Source organism: Coptis chinensis, chromosome 9 (genome assembly GCF_015680905.1).
Source record: "Coptis chinensis isolate HL-2020 chromosome 9, ASM1568090v1, whole genome shotgun sequence".
Lineage (NCBI taxonomy): Eukaryota > Viridiplantae > Streptophyta > Magnoliopsida > Ranunculales > Ranunculaceae > Coptis > Coptis chinensis.
This window is the reverse complement of record NC_141464.1, coordinates 76,074,334-76,094,515: the sequence shown is the minus strand read 5'-3', so window position 1 is coordinate 76,094,515 and position 20,182 is coordinate 76,074,334.

Here is a 20,182-nt window from a genome sequence, read left to right as displayed (position 1 = left end):
ACATGGCCTCATAGGGTTTGGGTTATGTGTGGGTGCATCATTGTGCTTGTTTCTTTAACAAAATCTATATAGGTAACAAGTTAACAACATCAAAGTCACATATATACATTTCCCGAACTTGCTGCTTTCTTGGGATATGTCAGTGCTGACTTAATTAGCTTCTGGGATTTACCATTGGATGATTAACAGTTACGGCGACGCCTCCACTCCCATTTTCGGACACCAAATCGACGAATTCCAGGGTCACCATAAGGAACCATTAGCCATCACAAAGCGCCAATCCGCCAACAACTTATGTGTGCTTGCCCAAGCTGTAACATCTATCTATATATATATATAAAAGCTCGCGCACATTCTCTCTCCGCACCATATCACTCCATTTTGGACTTCTAGCAATATGATTGGCTCTTAAAAAAAAAAGGTGCTAATAATTAGTGACACCTCCCAGATTTGTTTAAATCTCCTTAAACCATTCTCAAAATATAATTCCCTCCCCGATACAATGAAATCTCGCCCAATTTCAAAAATATCTGAAGAAATATTAGAAGTTTTCGGCTTTTTAAAACACCGATTTTTTTTGGAAAACCCTACGTAATCTAAATATCATTTTTCTCTTCTCCACGTTTTCTAAACGTTGGCCGGTTTCTTCTCTTCCCAAGATCATCAGTTCCTCCATACACACTAACTGTGATTACCTTCATTCCTTGATGTTAAGTATCTTCTTTCTTTTCTTCTTTTCATTATTCATATTCTTTTTATGATTTTCTATATCCAAAAAAAATGATTTTCCATTATTATATCCGAAAATGGATCCTTTCTGAGTTATATGTTGATGGAAGCATTAAGAAGCTGCTTCATCAAGGTGTCTCCAGTTGGGTGTTTTGTTCTTTTCTCTGACACCGAGAGAAGAGGCGAGAGCTCCATCGGCTTATAACCGCTTCATCAAGTAAGATTATCGTCTTTAAACATCATATCCACTTCACATTAGTCATTAAGAAATGTATAAATCAAAACGCGCGTACACAAAGATTAGTTAGTAAGACTAACTCCAAATTTCCATATTTCCTTTGCTATATTTAAATTTGCTTTGTGATTTAAGTTGGAAAACCTAAAAGTATACAAATGACCATGACAGAGAAGAGATACGAGACTCAAGGTTGTACACCCCAACATCACAAAAGGAAGCCTTCAAAGATTTGCCGCTAAAATTGTAAGTGATTCCTTGAAGGAACCCGATCAATGTGGTTTTTCCATCCAACATGATAAAAATTGAGAAAATAGAGACATAAGTTTCTATTACAAGGAATCTATGAGATTTTCTAATGCTTCCATGTTGGGATTATGAACCGACACTTCTACATGTTTGACTGTGTTTGAATATCTTTCAGTGGGCCCATTTTTCTCGAATTCAGCATCAGTTAGATGGAGAGAGCAGCAGCTGCATGGTGGAAGGAAAGTTGACAAAAGTCCCAGATGTTGATGAGGTAATGATAACACCATGATAGAAAAACTATGAGATTCTCTAACCTCATTTCCAACACTTTCGCTCTCCAAGATCGGGCCGACGCCCCGAGCCAAGTTCTCTTTTCTCTGTGTTCGTGGCCTTCATAATCTCCTCAAATTCCTTCAATCCGTAACTGAGTCTGACTCAACGATTCAACTCTTTTCTATCTCCCAATCCCTAACTCACCTCCAAGGTAAACAAGTTTGAAACATTTTAAATTCTAGAGTTTGGCTATTTATTACGTTATGGGCTAATGCTGGATATATTATTGTGTGTAACAGTGGGGCATGTTCTATTTCAAAATTCATTACGTCAATCAAAAGAGGAGGAATCTGTTGTGTCCAATTTGAATCATATATTTACAGTTGAGCCACTTTTTTTATGATCTTCTTTTGAATTTTTTTTCTTCCGTTTCAAGTAGTTCCGCAGAGTGTATGATCGTCGTATTTTTTTTAACTTCTAGATTTCTCCTCTGTACTGTGGGTTCAATTTCCATTTTATTGTATATTTGTATTTTATATTTAATTTGATTTTCTTCTATCACTGTAGGATTTAGCATGAATCATTAAGAAATAAGTCAGTAGGATTTAGCATGAATCATTTTATCTTTCTTTTGTTATAAATGTTATTGGATAGCAAATGTCTTTTCTTTTTCATTCTTTTGAGTTCTGACATCTTAGAGAACAGGTCCCTAAAGCACTTTCAACCACAAGAAGGTAAACCAGTACTTTCGGAGCTCAACTCAAATGGCAAAGCTGATTATGCTTTTCGAAAGGGAAACACTAGCTAGGTACTGATATTAGAATTTAAATTTTGATCAACATATTGTACTCTCTTTTTCTAATATCTTTAGCAAGGTGCATATTGGGTAAGGTTTTGAGAATCCCATCGGATATTGGCGATAATCTCTTTTCTTCCTTATACTCTGTGCTTTTGAGATGACCTTTTAAGACTTTGATCTTGAAGTTGGTTTAAAGTTATGAAAGGAATCAGAAAATTTTATCTCCGAAATGAATGCCCCCAAGATGTCATTGATATACAAAAAAAGGAGGCGCATTGTTTCCATTATCACTCTAAACATTTTCATGATCTACTTTAGGCAAATATAAGTGCTTCATTAATCATTACTATGATTATATGGAATGTTTTCTACATTGATTTCGGTGAATCGTTTTTAAGTTTTGTAATTAATTATCTTTAAAGCTATGCTGACTTTTCACATCATTTTCTCTCTGTCTCTTTGTGTTAATTTGTTTTTGAGTATATTGTAAACCTTCGAAAACTCAAGTACTATAGTAATTAAATTGTTGCGCTCCATCTTCATGAATAAACAATACATATTAACTTCACCCTTGGCACCTCATATATTTTGACTAATTTTACAACAACTAGATATTTTAATACGTAGTCTTTAGTCTTTGCATTTGTTAGATTCAATGGAACTTGGGTTATAAATGTAAGTAAGAGATATTGATATGTGCTCTGATTTTGGGAAACTTTTGGATAAGCACCATTTGTGAGGGCTGCTTTCGCTTCTTTTTTAAAAAAGAAATTGCAATACAAAAGAAATAACAATAGTAATGCAATGAGTATAGTTAATGAAATGGGAGCAGTAGGAACTTTTGTTAATATTGACGAGCGAGGAGCTTAGATGAACAGCTTAGCCACCACATATATGCTTAAGATAGGGTTGAAGTTATTGTTGATTCCAATCTCTATACCTTTTCCTCTCTCGAGAGGGGACTCCCGCATCAAGATTCAACCTGAATGGAAAGCTCATTCTTTCAAGTTTTTTCATTATTGTACCAGGCTTGAATCAATAATTACTACTTTGAGATCACAGACTCTATGGCTAACCATCACACGAAAAGCTTAGGGAGAAAGAAGAACTACGATGGCTTGGTTGAAAGTATGCTTGCGACTAAGGGGACCGAACAGGCTAGAGCAAAGAAATGGAACACAGGCTAAAGCCTTATTTTTAAATTTTTAAATTTATTTTTTTTTTTTTCTTCATTGTGTTTTTTTATTTCTTGCTCATCCAATATTATTCTCGTTGATAAACTTCTTGCTTTCTTTCTAAGAGATGCAATTTCAATAAAGTTGACTGAATTCTTATCAAATCAAAATGGTATCTAACATTATTCAAAGTTATTATCAGTAGAATTGTTCAACACTTCAACTCATTTTGGTATATGAAGAGATTTATGTTTTTCAAACCTTTTGATATAATGTGATTTTCTTATATAATTCAGGTATCAATTACACTATTTTTGTTGACTTATATACTTTGGCTCTATGTTGTATAATATCCTTAGACAATAATAAGCCTCCCATAACCAATGCACTCAAGAAAGAGTCCCTCAAAATCCCTGAAAGTTCCATATTTAGTAGTATTAATCGATCTCTTCACTTTTTGTACAAGGATATTAGCCTTCTTCATATTTAGTAGTATTAATCTCTTCACTTTTTTTGCCTTTTTCCCTGTTTCAACTTTCAATTGCTAAATCTATAGAGTTATGTATTTTTTCTTTTGTGCAAACAATTGGCTGCTTTGTTTGTTTGTGCAACTCAATGAAGATTCCTGCTCCTTATCACATAATAGTTATTATATGCATTATTGGAAATTATTAGATGACATGAATTTTACCTTTCAAATTTCCACTATTCTTTGGCATTTGTGTCTATATATATCTTTATAACCTATGTATCAAAATAGTTTGGCTACCCGAATCAAGATTCTAATGTGTTCTTCCCATTTTTCTGATATAGGTTATTCATGCGACTCAAGATCTCAGCAAATTGTTCACTTTCTAAAGTTTATGTAAGTGTTTTTTCTCCCTTGCACTTATGTAAATGGTAGTATTTAGTAACTATAATCGATGCACATCTACATACTCCTACTTTTCTCTCGGTTTATGGCTAATTTTTAGTGAAGGCAAACTTAGGAAACAACTTGAATTTACTATCAACGAATTGTCTCATAGATACATGACTACTAGGTTAAGTTATTGAACTGGGTTCAGGTCAGACAACGTTAAATTGTCATTCATAGAATATGGGTCCATATAACTTTAAAGACAAACATTGTAACTGAAACACAAGCTAGGCCAACAAAAGTATACTTAGGATTATTGGGGGATAAGTCATAAGACCGACATCAAATGTATTATCTACTAATATTGGTAGATGAATTATTTCCAAAGTGATAGGATTGAATAGATAACACTGTGTATCTAATTGTGAAGTGCCTTTATCGAAACCTCGCTAGAAGGGGCATATCTATACGAAGAAAATCTTGACACATATGAAGCATATCTATTTACAGTAAGAACAATCCCATACTATCCAATTTATAAATAGATGCCTTTTCGCCACTGCTTATTGAAGAGAGGCCATTTTAGAGATAAATTTGACCTAAACTAAACCGCTTCACTAGAAAAATCAGGTGGGTCTTACCACGACTATGAACTAAACTTTCACTATTTTTTTTTCCGCTAATCACTTTCACTATTAACTATAGCTATACGCCTATTATGTGAATCTAATTATCTGTTTTAATCCTTTTAATACACTATGACATGCCTCCTCAAATCTAATACGGGATTACACAAAACTGACTGTAGAAGCAATCAAGACTAAGGCCAAGCATTATACGTCCTACCTCACAGAGCTTTGTGAGAAGGTAAGTTGATTACCTTTGCCTATAAAAAAAAAGGTTGATTACCTTTGTTTACTTTTAGTTTTCATTTAGTCTGTAACAGTTCAATTAGGTATGTAGAAGGGAGTAAACAGTAAAGGACAACATAATATACAACTATGACTCTTAGTATATGGAAGTCAAGGGTTGGTTGTCGACTGTTATCTACTATATTAATCCTTTATGGAATTTTCATGCACTTATTGGAGTTCAACGAAGAATAGAGTTAGCTTTTGAGGTCATTGGAGTACGTGATAATGAGACCTCCCGGAAACCCCCTGAACTAGATATTTAATTTGATAAAAAAAATGTACGAAAGCTTTTATAAGGGAGTTATGTTAACTCTTCTCTGACTCACATGTCATACCCTCCGCATAGTCCCATCAAGTATGCCAACATGTTTGTTAAAAGCTCAGAGTGTGATAGCTTAGTTTAGTATTATCATTTTCTAAAGCTTTTAAATGAATGCTTTGAGTTTCAATATAAAATCAGTATATATGTGTTTGTTCTCTAATAATTACCTTAACACTATAGTCTGTAAACCTGAACAACTTCGTCTGCCTTTGACTTTCCTCCACTTTGGTTAAACATTTTTGGACTTTCAGACAAGACCACAATTTGGTGTGGGTGTGATGTTGAGATCTTTTAAAAAGTTCGGATTGAGCTGTCCATTCACTCTTGCAGCGAAGATGTTGGGATTTTTATGGTGTACTAGCCAAGACCTCTACTCCAGTTTTAGGTAATTTACTGGGATTTTTATGTTGGTGTTAGTGGAGTGACTTTGCCTAGCCATATTATATTGGGTATCTAGATTTTTGGATTTTAAGCCGACACTTGGATATTAAGACTTAATATTTGCTTGCAGGTGTGATGACAATGGGCTATTAACACTGAATATGTATTGAATTACGACCAAATAATGATATATATCCTGAGGTATGTACCGCTAATCCACTAGAATGAAATTTAAAATTATGAAGATCAAATTAATCCACTAGAATCCATTGTTCTGTGTGTTTATATAATTATATAATTTTATTGTCATTGCTTGGTGTTTCACTGCCTTTATTGGTTCACCTCTATATTGAAATCTACAAGGATGAGCATATTTATTAGCATGTGATATAGATGAGACTCTTAGGTGCTATATATCCAGGTTATAAATAATGAAGTTAATTTATGGAAGATGGAAATGAATGGACTATGATACCATGCTCACACTATTACAATTTAATTTGGTAGAAAATATGACTTTTTTTAACAACTAATTTTAACGAGTCGGGCCTACTTACACTTTTGGTACTCATAAGTAGCAAAAATATGCAAAAAAAAAAAAAAGGTCTACCACTTATAAATAACTGAAAAACAAACACCCAAAGAATAAGTAGTAAGCACTTGCAAAAAGCAAAAAACAAACACCTCCTTAGTTTGGTTTCACAGTAATTACTACTGTTACGTTTAGAGCACGCACATGTTAGGTCTATATAATCTTGAGCCTAACAATTGATGTAAGTTCCTGCAACCTTTTGTGCAGTGAGATATTCCCTTTCTATGTGTATTTCAGTGTATTACAAATAGCAATGGAATTTGGTTTTTCATATGTAAATGAAGTTCAAAATCTCTACCAAACCCAACATGTGAACTCAATCTAAATTTGTTTAGGCTTCAAATGATCTTTTATTTAAACCCGGGCCAACTTGACCTATACGTCCAGTAATATTTATGTTTCTACATTCCTACTATGTTTGACCATATTCAGTATAAACTTAGAGATTTAACAATTTTAAATTATGATTGCATTTGGTTTTAAGATGTTATGGAGCATATTGAAGAAATGAAGCCAAAATAGGGTAAAATGAGTTTAATAGGATTGCATGGAATGAGAAGACCAGCTAGGCATAGCTTAAGGTTTCCTTTTTTTTCCCCCAGATAATAATAGCTTAAGGCTGCCTAAGGCCTCAGACTGAGTTCCTTATATTAAATTCACAATCCACATAGATGTTATAGGTACTGCCATTGTTTGTATATATTTAATTCAGTTATGAACTACTTATTATTTATATTTGTTTCTTTGGTGAAGACATTGGACAACTTGAAAACCTCCACCGTCTTATTTTATATTTGTTATATGTTTTTCAAAGCTACTATGCCATAGTGTATGGCAATGGTTGAAATCCTTATTTATTTGAAGTATTGACTTACTAAAAATGTATTTACTATAATTCTTTTGTTGAATTCTAGGTTTGGAGGTTGAAGATATATTGATTTTCCTGGATGTTAGGTCACTACACAAAGGCTCAAAGGTGACAATTGTGTAATGATAAGGTAATTATTTTTTGCCAGTAACTGTATGTGGTGGTTTTAGGTGTTTTTTGTTTATCAACTTGACTGTTATATGATATACTAGTGGGAACTCCCCGTGGTTTGAAGCAATTCTTAAGATCCTCTACCATATTCTTTAGGGTCTAATGACTCTTAAGTAACCTTCTATTCTTATCCACATCTCAAAAGAACTCTGCGAGTTGCCATCTTTACATTCTATTAGGCACATATAACTTTTACATTGGGTTGACAATGAACATGGATTAGTTTGCTAATAGCTTGGATTTGGAATTAGGAAAATTGTTTCTTGGACTCCTAATATGATCTACCTTGCAAGGAGATTTTGGGCATACCTCCAATCCCTCCATAGCCATTGGTGCTACCTAAACACGGGGATTTTTGTAATAATACTACTATCATAGTATTATTTCTTTTTGTTTTTTGACGACTTAAAGTTTTGTTAAATGGCTCCCTTAGACGGTAAAAATACATATAAGTTCATTGTAAAAGGGCGATGTTCACTCATCTATCTCTCTAGCATGCATTCTTTCCAACGCTAGATAACATTAATTCCTGCATAACATCTCATTTTTACTTTACTTTGGCCTACAAATTTCCTTAATTTTGTATACCAAGTATCCATAGCGTAGAAGTCAAAGCTGAAATCCCCCTAACATCATTTGTTTACCATTCGAAGTTCTAACATCAATACACCAGATATCTATTAGTCATGGAAATCCAAAGTATTTGTTGTCATTTTCATAGTAATTAATCATACGTTAAGACAAATTTTTGAATTTGATTGTTCATTTTCAAATTAACAATACAATGTTTGGTTTTATTGCGAGGAATTGACCAGGTTTTCTTGCTGGCTTTGCCGAATTCAAGTATGATTTGGTGAGAGATAAAGAAGGTAAAATGGCAATACAAATTTATGCAGGTATATGGTATTGGTTTCATTTTGTGTTTTGTGAGGTTGTTCATGTTATTATTCATATCAAGCTTTCACAATTTTTTTTATTCTTTGCGTTTTAGGCAAATATGAGTACAAAGAGTAAAATAGAAAGAGTCGGTTTTACCAAGTATGAGTACAGAGAACATTTTTTAAAAGAAAAAAAATCTACAAGCTTTTGTTAAAACTTACTGCAAGAGATGTGAGATATTTATCATTCATCACTGTCTCTTATTGGAAAGTATTCCAAGAGGATGTGACTTTTGTTAAAGATGGGAAATTGTTTTTCAATAATGGTGGGGAAGAGAGTACCAAAACTGCATCCCAAGTAATTGGTTTGAAAGTACTTTTAGTTTTGTATATATGTAAAGGTTCGGTGGTATCTTTGTAATATCTTGATTTTTACTTTCATGGCTTTTTAAGTGTTGTTGATTCGGCTATAAAGATAGTGACGTCTCATGTATATTGCTTATTTGTATAATGAGTCCATCTGTTTGGTATTAAGTCATCTCACTTCTGTTAAATGTGAGTTGTTCACTAATTAGCAGTCACTAAGTCTGTGTTTTTTATGAATTGATTTGGGGATCACCGCTGCAAATCCTTATCCAGTTAGGTGTAAAAGGGGATTGATTTTAGTTGACGAACCACTTTAGTCAAAGTATTGCTACTCCCTCGATTTCGATCATCTTGATGTAGGTGTGCTAGAGCAGCCTACATTATTATATCCTCTGAAACAAATTTTTTGGGCACTATTAATCTTGATATATTTAGCACTTCTTTGTTTTAAGTGTTTGGTGTAGTGATATGAGAGTTCTGGAGGCCTTAAGTCACTACCGCTCTCATTTGAGATTACGAGTTATGTTTGTCGTGTCTCTTATTAAGGGTTTACGAAATGATTGAAATGCATAACTCATAGGAAATAAGAAACGGTTACCATTCACGTTTCTTACAAGGTGTTGGTTAGTTAGTTTAAATAAGAAATGGTTGAATGATAAGAGAAAATTGTTCAATTTTTATTGTTTTGGTTTGTTGTCATGAATTAAAAGTGGGGTGGTGCCTGTTTTAAGTTTGTTATCTTGCATATTATGTTTTTGAGTGTCTTAAAGTGGATCTTTAGTTCAATGGAAGAGCACTTGAGTGTGTAAATACATCTCAAGAGATGGTGGTTCAAATCCACCAAGGTCCTATGCATAATTAATCCCTTTTTTTGTTTATTTCAGTAAGCCAAAGACTACATAAATTAGTACAAGCCAACTCCTCCACAATACAACCGGTTGTTCAGCCAACTTGATCGACTTTTCTGATCCTATGATAGTTTTACATTTGTAAGTTTGATTAAGCACTAGACACGACACATTATTGAAGCAAGATATTGCTTCTGGTATGAGTTATTATCTAAGGTGGACACCTTACACCTGGAGTGGACGCCTAAACTTGAATTTAAGAATACACAATTGTCGACTAAAACAAAGATGTTAAGGATAGTTATGTTTTCATACATTAAAAAAAAAAAAAAAAAACCATGTCTCATCCCTATTTAACAAGCTATCTTTATATCCACTAATGTGCAATTAATATTTCTATTAGGCTGCTAAGATGATTTTTATTTTGCAACTTATTATTTTCATGTATTAGTTTCTAATAATAATTTTTGTACCAAATGGAGGTGCATACCCCTTTTTATATTACTAAAGAGCGGAAATCAATACTCAATATAGCTACAATCACAAACTAGGATAATAGACTTGACCATTTTTGCCCAAACAAAGAGGACTTTTGGTTAGTCGTCTATGCATAAAAGATACTCATGGAATTGTGAAAGAAAGTGCTAATGAGGCACTCTCTTTTGCTTACATTTCCATATGTGAGTTCATTTTGCCATTATTTTGTTTTAAAATTTCCTTTAGGAAATATGGATGGTGCAAACTGCAAGGATAAGAGGATCTATACTATTTGCAAGTAGAAACAATGAATATATAGAGTTTGAAGATTTTGTTAGATGTCTTATATCTCTTGGATATGATAATACTAGATCATATGGACTTAAGAATACATTTGAAGGACGTGGTAAGTTATAGAATGGATAAGCTATGAAGTGAAATGTTGAAGGACAAAAGATGACATTTGGAAATAACATCGTTGGAAAAGTATTGCTTACACTTTAATTGATTGGGAATATGGTGAATAGTATTGAAGGAACCAATTTCTTTAATTGATTGGGAATATGAGTTGCATAGTCTTGAAGGAACCAATTTTTTCATATTTGGTAATTGCATTACATGTAACCAAATGATACCTTAATGTTTTTATCTTTGCCATGTTCTTAGCAAAAAATTTGCATATCTCCCCAATGAGCTAGCTACCTTAGTTTTTTCTTTATTTGGTAAGCAATATTACATCTAATAGTACATGATACCTTAATGTTTTTATCTTTGCCATGTTCTTAGCAAAAAAATTTGGTATCTTATATAATATCGTTGAATGATTGTTTTACTAATTTGATATATGTTTTTTGTTTGCAAATATAATTATTTTGGTTACCCAATTATTTTCATCATTGTTTTGTTTTTTTTTTTTTTTTTTTAATCATGTTTATATATTTAGATTATTTTTTTTGGAATATAGGTCAAAGGGATGGATGTCGTTGATGACTTGATGGTGTTAACGAGTTCTCCTGAAGAGTTACATTGATCCGAAGGCATGGATTTTAAAAGCTTAGAATGAACCAGTCAAGATGAAATTAATTATTTTTTTTTAACAATCTTTCATTAGATTTTACTTAAATACAAGTATTATGTACTTGGACTCATATGAAGAACCAATATGATTTCATAAATTTAGGGTTGATTTCTAATTTTGTATAAAGAACCAATATGAGGGACTCATAAATTTAGGGTTGAGAATGTTCTATAATGTTATTATTTTTTCATATATGTGTTCGCAGGGCTTTTTAAAGCAACAGTCACATCTGCAACTCAAATATACTTGAATTTGGATATACCTCAATCAAATGAGATGAAAAAGCGGTAAAATACTATAAATACATTGGGTTGCTAGCTTAAGATTTGTGAATGCATACTATATTACCGTACTGATTTTTTCTCATCATCATGCATATATAGTTTGAGTTTGAAAGGAGAAATTAAGGTTTAGAAGCTTAAGTTATGAGTCATTGCTTATGAAGCTAATTGCTTTTAACATGGCATGTATATTCATATACTAATAGCTTGAATAGTGAATAAGCTGTTTTTCTTTGACTTCTTTTAGTAATATTTATGCAAACCAACTGTTTTGACGCAGCTTTGACACCGGTAACTTTAAAGTACAGTTTGAGGTAGACAAAGAGGGTGAACCTACTACAATTTCTGAACTACTTAGTAAAGATAGGGTAACCATATCTGACCTAATTCAATTAGCTGATACATAAATCATTTTATTTGTAGCATAACAGGCCCGGCCAACTTTGTCTACATATACTTTTATACTCTTACTATGGGTGTATGAAATGTTGTGACGGTGTTGTAAAATAAATGAGTTATTAGGTATTGTAGTGATTATATGAAATGTTGTGATGGTGTTGTAAAATAAATGAGTTATTACGTATTGTAGTGATGACTGAGACGTAGTTATTATCAATCATGATACTCAATTTTGCAAAATATACAAAAGGCGAACGCATTGCCTGAACCCACCTTCCTTAAGTTTCCGGCTCATATAGATATACCTAAATGAATTTACTGTATGAGTTTCAATATACTTTGGAAATAATATTTTTGATACATAATAATAAAATTTATTAAAACAGTCCCCGTTCGTTGAACGGGTTCAAAAATCTAGTTAGTTCCTATAAATCTTGCAAGTCATGATTCAGTTGTGCATGGGTTTGTTGGTGTGTGGTCTGGTTGTGTTATGTTAAGCCAGCAATTTCACACACGGGCCCATTGTACCCAGGAGTCATTTCCCTCGTATAGTGTCCGGTAGCGTTACAGGATGCTGGGGTGCTTGTGTCACGTAGGGAACATGCAAAACACTATAGACCACCTCATAACAATAACTACTGTAAGTGAAATTAAGCAAATCCTTGGATAAATCAAGGGTGTTTGAGGCATTGGAATTGGGTTTGTTTGTTACACTTGGGCTGTAGGAAATTTATTCCAAAAATATAATTATTGTTAAGTAAACAAAAAAATCAAATTGATATAACAAATATATCATGAACAAACTTTTAGTTCAACAAACAAACAAACCTTTTAGTTCAACTAATAAATTTAATTTACCAATGATTAAATCCGATCTTAGTGAAGATTCACTATATCTTTAAGACAGATTTTCCCCCTCATGGTGCTTGAAGGTTGATGGGAAACTATCTCCCAAGATAGAACATATTTTCTTCTATAGAAAGCTAGCACTTCAATTCTATAGACTCAGTGAACACAACATAGTATTTGACTAAGAACAGAGGGAGAAGAGAAAGATCAGAACTCTGTGTAATCTAGTATGTCTTTCTCTCCAAATTCATCCACTATTTATAAGTGAGTGGTGTGTCACACCCCGAATTTCGACAGAATTCGGAAAAACATTATTTGTCCCCGACTCTTCGATCTCCTCGAGGTGTGGCCGACTCCACTTCCAAAAACCCAAGCAGTTTAAATAATGCGGATAATTAAAAACCAAGTAAAAATTTCAATTAAACAAATGTCCTCTTCATTACAAAAATTTACAACTAAGATTAGGTTACAAATCTCTTTTCAATAACTCCTTATTTAAAATTATAAATGAAAGTACAATTACATTGTCTCAGACTGAAAATCTATATCACCTTAAGGAAAACAAAATACATCCTGAAATGCAATGCTAACGCAAAACCACACGCAGCAGCACCAACCTTCTTCAACACTAAACCTCGCAAAACTTATCAACTATGTTCATTGAATGAACACACCCGATAAGCAAACATGCAAATCGGGTCACATTATAAACAATGCCGGTGTGAGTAGTCCTAAAATACAACATATAATATACATATATATACACAATCCATACGGCAGTTAGTTCCTCCACCGAGGCGCCTTAACTTTCAACGACTAATACAACATCCTTAAGTACAATAATCTAGGCAGGTAGTTCCTCCACTGAGGCGCCTTAACTTCCCACTAACCACACAACAAACTATACGCATCATAAATAAGGCATGTAGTTCCTCCATCGAGGCGCCTTAGGTTCGAACTAAACCAATAACAAACCAATCTTATTACCATAATTATATTATTTCAGGCTTTCTTTGAGTGTCCCTAAAATCACGTCAGATCTATGTCTTACCTAGTTTCCCTGGCTACCACAATCGCTACCCAACGCCGAACACATGTACATCCACATGCCTCCCCACATAATGAACCACTCCGTGGCGTAACCACCTCGAAATGGGATGCCGCGACACCGTAAATCCTCACACTAAGCAATTATGTAAGTAATGCCACTATTCGGCATAAAATATTGCGCGATCATCATTCTATTTTGTGAACGGAATAATCAAGCCACTATTCGGGTTCGCCGGGAGGGCCATTCAAATTTTATTGAAACGCCAGAAGGGCCGAAGGCCATTCGGATTAACGAAAACGCCCGGAAGGGCCAATCACATGAGTTGTGGTAGTCAGGTTCTAGGATTTTCGTTACGTAATTTATTCAAGTGTCATACATTAATGACTCATAATAAATTCACTATATCACGTGCAGGTCAATTACCTTATTGCACTAAGCCATAATATTTAGAAATATCTCAATTATATCTCATAACCACTTTCATACTTTCACGTGCCAATATATTATTGCACTACACCACACTCCCGTGGGCAAATATTCACCAATACTATGCTACCTCATAGTAGCATCTCACATATATAATAATGGAGTATTTATACATTTATGTCTCTAAAACTATTCCATTTAATATATATATCCCAACATATATATGCTTTACACACTACTCACGTCAAATCTTAATTAGATAATGACAACTAGATTTATATCAGCTTCCACAGCATTTCCACATTTAATTTGTCCATACCATTTACAACATAAAATGTAGCACAATTATACAGTCTACAATCCACAATCAAAGCCCAATATATATATGTTTTACACACTACTCACGTCAAATCATAATTAGATAATGAATATAAACAAACGTGTGAAAAACTAGAAAAGTCAACGTTTCCTAGTCAACGGTCAAAGTCAATGGTCAACGGTCAAAGTCAAAGTCAACCGTCAATGGTCAAAGGTCAACAGGTCCTGGTCAAAGTCAACAGTTCTTGGTCAAAGTCAAACTGTCCTAGTCAAAGTCAACATGTCCTAGTCAAAGTCAACGTGTCCTAGTCAAATGTCAACACATCATGGTCAAGGTCAAACTCAACATGTCATGGTCAAAGTCAAACTGCTTTCCATATGTTCGACAAAGTTCATGGTCATAGCATGGTGGTTCATGGCTAAGGTCAAAAAGCATGGCTCGTGGGCTCACTGACATTGTGTGGGTTCGACCTAACTCGCCAAGCCCAAACCTTAGAACCCGAAAGTCCAAACATGTGAAAGACGTCCGAAGATCTATTTTAAGTCCAATGGATCGCCCAAGCAAAGCAATATCGGCGGGCCCAAAACTTATACCGACTCGCCCAAAACATAATTGGATTCGCCCAAAAACAAACAAGGAAAATCGCCCCAAAATTTAACTGAAACTGGGCCCAATCTAAACCGAAACTGGGCCACAACTTAATTTGGAACTGGCCCCACATTTTAATTGGGTCGGCCCAAAGAAACAAAGAGAACTGGCCCAACATAACTAATGTGGTCCGGCCCATAACAACTTTAAACTAAAATCGGGCCCAACCACAACAAAAATTAGAACTGGCCCAACCAATACCAAAATAGAATCGGGCCCAACAACAAATGAAATTAGACCGGCCCAAAAATTGAAACCGACCCAGGCCCAAGCCCAAGCCGTCAACAGTTCTTCTTCCTCACCCATTCTCTCCTCCACCACCACCAAAATCCGGCCACCACAAATTCTAATCGCCTACCCATTCCAACCTAGCGGTTTGACTCCAAATGAAAAACCCCACCTCTTTAAAGAAAACGAAAACCCCCAATGTTAGTAAATCCAAACTCTTCTCAACCTAGATCTAAAATTTTACCGCCATTAATGGCTTTTTTCAAGCTTCCAACAAAGATACACGCCTCCTCACTACCCCCCATTCATCAAACAACCAACCCACAACAACCCAACATGCAAAGACAACCAAAATTCAAACTACCAAAAAATCGCCCCACCCCAAGACGGTGTGGCGTTGGCCCATTGCGCCCCTACCAGTTCAACCACCAAACCACTACAACCCACCACAACAAAAACCAACACTCCACCAACCAAAACAAAGTTCGAATAAAAAGGCTACCGCCATTAACAGAGCCGACAGAGCCATGAGGAAGCTTCCAAATGCCCACCCCCATATCAATCCCGGCGCCCACACACTCAAACATAAACAACAAATAAACAGTTCAAACCGTGGTAATGCGCCGATATCTTGTCCGAAAGCTTTGGCGCCATTGATGCTCTGTCGGAAGCGATAGTTCAACATCAAATAGCCCAATAAGCGCAATAGTCCAACAGTTTAACACTCCAGCCGATTTACCAAATGCAACAAAACTCCAAATCAAACAGAAAATTGAATAATAATAACGGACAAAAACCTTAGACAGATAAAATGTCCGTATACACGGAAAACCATAAATTCGGTGAAATAGCAAAATAGCTACTCACCTGTATGAACGACTCCTACTTAATTTCTCCGAACCGAGCCGTCAGCTCCACCACCCTCGAAATCCAAATTTCATCATCTGCCTCCATTTTCATTATTTTATTATTCTCAACCCTATTTTCCGAACAATGTGTTTATATAATTGGGGTCCAAAACCCAAGCCCAACATTTCGGCCCTAAAACCGGGCCCACGTGATCCCTAATCCAATCCGGCCCAATTTTGAAAATAAATAATTAAATTAATTAATAAATAAATAGAAAAATACGTATTTAAAAATACGGGCGTTACATGGTGCCTCTTTGAAACAACACAGTGACTCTTGGAAAAAAGTAAGCAACTCTTTGAAAAGTCATATGTTTCGAAGAGACACGCCATTTCGGCATAAAGCACTATTTCGAACCAGTGCCTATTTCGAAAGGTCACACCTTTTCGGCATGATGCACTGTTTTGAACCAGTGCACATTTCGAAAGGTCGCACCTTTTCGGCATAATGTACTGTTTCGAACTAGTTCATCCTTTTGAAAAGATTTTTCTCACTTTACGCACTATTTCATAAGAAACCCATTTCATCTCAATGTGGGATAACTTGGGAGACAAATTACTCATTCATATCTCAATGGATTTGTGCAAATCCATTTTTCTAACAATCCCCCACATGAATGAAAATTTGGCTTATTCTATCATAAACATCGGATTTCTGTTCTTTTACAAATGAAAGATACTGCAATGTCAAGTAGCATAGGGGGCCTTGAACTTGCCTTAGTGAAAGACGATCGGATTTAATTAGACAATCAGTAGACTTCAATTAATGTCCTTGAACTGTCAGCCGTTTGAATAAACCTAGACAATCATCTTTACGCAGTACCTTCTCGAATACTGTTGATTCTCACGTTTGTGTTCATTTTGGCTTTGGACACTTCTTGGTTTCAGATAATGCTTTTAAGACATTTGCCTTTAAAATTCTCATAGAAGCGGCCCCACTTCTCACTAACATAGGTGATTTCTATAAAGAGTATCCTGCAATACTCCACTTGAATAACATAACTTTCCAAGATATAATAAATCATTAAAAGCTTGACTTATCTTGGTTCTCGCGGTAGATATGCACTGTCTTATATAGGAATGGGTTAGAGTATAATATTACTTTCCAGTGCTAACTAAGTCACAAACATAATTCAGTTGGCCCATTGAACCTAGATCTTGGGATCTCCAGTCAACGAGATTGGTTTTTCCATTATGAAGACTCTTAGTTGATTATCTCAAAGGTTTTAAGCCCATTCCCTTGATAATCTTTTCACTTGCTCCCTTGTTAAACCTTTTGTAAGCGGATCCACATTGTTATCTTTTGACCTTACATAGTCGATTGAGATAACTCCATTTGAGAGCAATTGTCTAACGGTGTTATGTCTACGACGTATGTGTTGAGACTTCCCGTTATATATGCTACTCTGTGCTCTACCAATAGCAGATTGGCTATCACAGTGTATACACACTACTGGCACAGATTTAGCCCAGTTTTGGAATATCCTCTAAGAAATTTTGAAGTCACTCAGCTTCTTCTATAGTTTCGTCCAACGCTATGAATTCTGATTCCATAGTGGACCTTGCTATGCACGTTTGCTATATGGATTTCCTTGATAATGGAAAACACAAAGTGATAACTGAAATTGCTTCCCGCACTTCTGAATTCTGATGACATCACTAATCTTCAAGACATAAGAATGTGTATCAAGTAAAAGGATTAACAATAACGTGGATGATGTATAATATATGTATTGTGCAGCTAGTCCAAAATTAAGAATAATTTTATTTAATTATTATTTTTGTAAAGTTAATTTTATTTTCAACTCCCAGAGTAGGATCTGTGTGCGTATGATGGTAGAGTAAGTCTAAATCAAGTTGCAATTTAAGTGGTTAACACACACCATCATTTGGGCCAAACAAAAACGGATTAAGGCCAGTTTTTGTTATACCCGTCTCTAAATTGTGAAGAAAACTGCTGGACTATTAGCCTAATTTTGAGACGGACCTAACAGAAACAGGCCCCATCTGTTTGGCCCAAATGGTGTAGTGACGCACATCTTTTCATCTACACAAATTAGTAAATTGCTTACGTGTAACGCCCGTATTTTTAAATACGTATTTTTCTATTTATAAATTAATTTAATTTATTTATTTTCAAAATTCGTCGGATTGGACTTGGGATACGTGGGCCTGGTTTTTTGGCCCGAGTCTGTGTTGGGCTTGGGTTTCGGACCCAAGTATATAAACATTTTTTTCTAGAAAATAGGGTTCCCGGAGAATAGAATATATTAAAATGGAGGCAGAGCTTAAAGTCGGATTTACGGGCGTTGGAGCGGCGATTTATCGGCTAGGAGGATTCGTCGAGTTAGTTAAAGGTGAGTAGCTATTTTTGCTATTTCACGGTTTATAATTTTTCGGTATACAAACAAGATTTTTACTTGTCTAAGGTTTCGTTGATTTTATGTAGTTATTCTCTATAATGTCCGAAAGTGTTAAACGGGCTAATGTTAGCATCGTGTTGTTTTTATTATTGATTCGAACTCACAAAGCTTTGAAGAGCAAAAGCTTCGAGGAGCGGCAATGGCGCTCCTCCGTCCGCTTTCGCGGCGTCGGTTAAACTTTGATGGGTTGTTGGGGGTTGAGTACGGTGGTTTTGCTGTTGGGAGCCTTGAACAAAGGCCAATGGCGCCGAAACGTCCATTACCGCGTTCTTGAGGAATTTTTGTTTGTGAATTTATTTGTGCGGGTTTGAGCTGTTTTGTATGGTGGGTTGGTCTATTGATGGTTGTGGATGTTGGAGTTGTGGGGAGGGCTGTCGAGGTGGTTGACGCCATCAATGGCGGCGCCCCTCCAAGAAATCGCTTTTTTTTTGTTTTTATGTTTTTGATTGTTTTGTTGATTATTTGATATGGTTATGGGTTGTTTGATGATGTTGGGTGGTAGTGTGGCGTCGGTGAAATTTAAATGCTTGGGAAAAGCTTGTAACAAGCATTAATGGCGGCGGTAAGATCTCCCAGATCTAGTTTTGGAGAATATGGGGGTTTAAGATATGGGGATTTCGTTTTTAGTAAAGTTGTAGGGGTTTGTACAAGGAGTAAAACCGATTGGTCAAAATGGGTGGCCCGATTGGAGGTTGTGGTGGCGGATTTTGGTGGTGATGGTGGAGGGAAGATGAACGATGGCGAATTTGGTTTGGGCCTTGGGCGAAAGGGTTAAGTTTTGGTTTGGGCCAAATTCTATTATTTTGTTTGGGCCCGGTTTGTTTAGTTGTTTGGGCCAACCTCTTATTTGTTTGGTTGGGCCCGATTTTGGTTGTTTTGTTTGGGCCCGATTTTTTTATTAAGTTTGGGACCAGTTCTAATTTTATTGGCTTGGCCGAAATTTCAGTGGTAGTTGGGCCGAAATTTCAGTTTAATTTTCGACCACATTAGTTATGTTGGGCCGCCTCCTTTTTCTTTGGGGTCGACCCAAATTAAAGTGTTAGGCCGGTTCAAATTAATTTGTGAACCAGTTTATATTAAAGTTTTGATTGGGCGAATCCATTTATTTTTGGACCAACCACTTAACCGTTTGGGCGATTCGATTATAAGTTTTGGGCCGCTTCTAATATTATGCGAGGGCACCCATTGACTTAAAATATATCTAAATGGGTCTTCCAACGTTTAGACTTTCGGGTTCTAAGGTTTGGGCTTGGCCAGTTGGGTCCGAACCATGACCTTAGCCATGAGCTCATGAGCCATGCACCTTCGCCCTTAGCCATGAACTATGGCCATGACCCTGGACCTGTCGAACACGAAAACGACAGTTTGACTTTGACCATGACAGTTTGACTTTAACTAGGACAGTTTGACTTTGACCATCGACCGTTGACTTTGAC